Source organism: Thalassophryne amazonica, chromosome 7, assembly GCF_902500255.1.
Source record: "Thalassophryne amazonica chromosome 7, fThaAma1.1, whole genome shotgun sequence".
Lineage (NCBI taxonomy): Eukaryota > Metazoa > Chordata > Actinopteri > Batrachoidiformes > Batrachoididae > Thalassophryne > Thalassophryne amazonica.
The window spans coordinates 5756732-5760077 of record NC_047109.1 but is presented as its reverse complement, the minus strand read 5'-3'; positions in this window follow the sequence as shown (position 1 = coordinate 5760077).

Sequence of the window (3346 nt, the reverse complement as noted above, 5' to 3'; positions counted from 1 at the left end):
CGTGACAGGGATTTTTTTTTTTTTTTTTACTCTGGCCCAAGATTGGGACGGGACAGGGATTTTTTTTTTTTTTACTCAGGCCCAAGATTGGGACGGAAAAGGGATTTTTTTTTTTTTTTTAACTCTGGCCCAAGATTGGGACGGGACAGGGATTTTTTTTTTTTTTTTTTAACTCTGGCCCAAGATTGGGACGGGACAGGGATTTTTTTTTTTTTTTTTAACTCTGGCCCAAGATTGGGACTGGACAGGGATTTTTTTTTTTTTTACTCTGGCCCAAGATTGGGACGGGACAGGGATTTTTTTTTTGTTTTTTTTACTCTGGCCCGAGATTGGGACGGGACAGGGATTTTTTTTTTTTTTTTTTTACTCTGGCCCACGACTGGGACGGCACGGGACAGGATTTTTTTTTTTTTTTTTTTTTTACTCTGGCCCAGGATTGGGATGGGACAGGAATTTTTCTGTGGGAGCGAGATGGAACAGGAGTGAAAATCTAGTCCTGTGTCATCCTCTAGTACCAACCACTGCCATCCTTATCACTAAAGTCTTTTACCAACCAGAGCTTTTTTGTGTGATCCTCGCATTTGTGTCCAAACGTCTTTGACCATCCTGCCTGTCACACAGGCAAAAAGTGCAGTTTATTTCAGTTCCCAGTGGAGAGGGGAAGACAAGGCCATTGAGATGTGAGACCACGGGCGAGTAGGTATAGCTAGCGGTAACAGGGAGCCCGCAGGCAGGCAGTTGGACAGACACCGTGGGTCTGTGGAATTTGCATTTCCCCGCTTTCACCAAAAGATCATTTTGCAGTAGTGTTTGCAGTACTGTATGTACATGTCAGGTGGGAGTCACCAGATCAGGGGAAAAGATTAAGACGTCATCTAGGTAAACAAAGACAAACTTATTTAGGAACTCAAGCAGCACATCACTGACCAAATTCTGAAATACGCCTGGTGCGTTCGTGAGTCCAAACGGCATGACCAGGTACTCATAATGTCCAGAAGGCGTATTAAAACCCGTTTTCCATTCATCTTCCTGTTTTATCTGGACCAAGTAATAAGCATTTCTAACAACTTGAATGCGGAAGAGATAAGCGGCAGCGGATAACGGTTCTTTACCGTGATGTCGTTTATGCCGCGGTAATCAATGTAGGGATGGAGGGACTTATCTTTCTTTTCAATGAAGAAGAACCACCCCTGCAGGCGGCGATGAAGGTCTAATCAAACTGGCTGCAAGGGACTCTTGCATGTACTCATTCATCACGTTGCATTCAGGAGCCGACAGAGAAAAAAGTTTTCCCTGTGGCGGACTAGCACCGGGGAGGAGCTTAATAGCGCAGTCGTACTGTCGATGAGGTGGTACAGATTTAGCTTTAGCTTTGCTGAAAACGACTGTGAGGTCATGGTAACACGTAGGTACCTCTACAAGATCGGGATTCTGAATGAGTCTTGGAAATACACACTTTCACAGACTGAGTGACTACCCTTTCAAGAATTTTCTCTCAAAAATTCTTGAAAGGGTAGTTGTAAAACAGCTAACTGATCATCTGCAGAGGAATGGTCTTCATCTGGTGGAGATGTGGTTCTGGGAGCCAGGTGGCCGCCTGCAAGCTGTTGACGTAAGATCTGAAGGAGACAAACAGGTGAGTCGTGTGCAGAGCACGCAAACTCAATAACAGTTCCTAAGTGCAGAGTCAAGTTCAACATGAAGCATAAGATGTGCGTGAAGCATGAAAAAGTCTAGCTGAAGAAAAAATGGGGTAGGATGGTCTCCGGAGTGCACTATGATTCCTTGGAATAAGAAAACTGTCAGGAAAGGGCGTCTGGTTTGCCATTCTTGCTGTTGTGTCGGTATAAGATGGTGAAGTTAAACCTTCCAAAAAACAGGGCCCACCTGGCTTGGTGGGAGTTTAGTCATTTGGCGGACTGTATATACTCTAGGTTGTGGTGATTGGTCCAGACGATGAATGGAACTGCGGCCCCCTCCAGCCAATGTCTTCACTCTCCATTCTCGGTGCTTTCTTTCAATGGGGCAGCTTTGGTGTAGCTGTCAAAGGCAACCTGAACTGCTGCATATCTTTGACCTCTTGTGTCAATGAGCTTGACATACAGTAGTGTTCAGAATAATAGTAGTGCTATGTGACTAAAAAGATTAATCCAGGTTTTGAGTATATTTCTTATTGTTACATGGGAAACAAGGTACAAAGAACAAGGACAAAAAAGAGACACGTGGAAGAAAACGGATAACAACCATCAAAATGGATAGAAGAATCAAATCAAATCAATTTTATTTATATAGCGCCAAATCACAACAAACAGTTGCCCCAAGGCGCCTTATATTGTAAGGCAAGGCCATACAATAATTACGGAAAAACCCCAACGGTCAAAACGACCCCCTGTGAGCAAACACTTGGCAACAGTGGGAAGGAAAAACTCCCTTTTAACAGGAAGAAACCTCCAGCAGAACCAGGCTCAGGGAGGGGCAGTCTTCTGCTGGGACTGGTTGGGTCTGAGGGAGAGAACCAGGAAAAAGACATGCTGTGGAGGGGAGCAGAGATCAATCACTAATGATTAAATGCAGAGTGGTGCATACAGAGCAAAAAGAGAAGGAAACACTCAGTGCATCATGGGAACCCCCCAGCAGTCTACGTCTATAGCAGCATAACTAAGGGATGGTTCAGGGTCACCTGATCCAGCCCTAACTATAAGCTTTAGCAAAAAGGAAAGTTTTAAGCCTAATCTTAAAAGTAGAGAGGGTGTCTGTCTCGGGAGCTGGTTCCACAGGAAAGGAGCCTGAAAGCTGAAGGCTCTGCCTCCCATTCTACTCTTACAAACCCTAGGAACTACAAGTAAGCCTGCAGTCTGAGAGCGAAGCGCTCTATTGGGGTGATATGGTACTATGAGGTCCCTAAGATAAGATGGGACCTGATTATTCAAAACCTTATAAGTAAGAAGAAGAATTTTAAATTCTATTCTGGAATTAACAGGAAGCCAATGAAGAGAGGCCAATATGGGTGAGATATGCTCTCTCCTTCTAGTCCCTGTCAGTACTCTAGCTGCAGCATTTTGAACTAACTGAAGGCTTTTCAGGGAACTTTTAGGACAACCTGATAATAATGAATTACAACAGTCCAGCCTAGAGGAAATAAATGCATGAATTAGTTTTTCAGCATCACTCTGAGACAAGACCTTTCTAATTTTAGAGATATTGCGCAAATGCAAAAAAGCAGTCCTACATATTTGTTTAATATGCACATTGAATGACATATCCTGATCAAAAATGACTCCAAGATTTCTCACAGTATTACTAGAGGTCAGGGTAATGCCATCCAGAGTAAGGATCTGGTTAGACA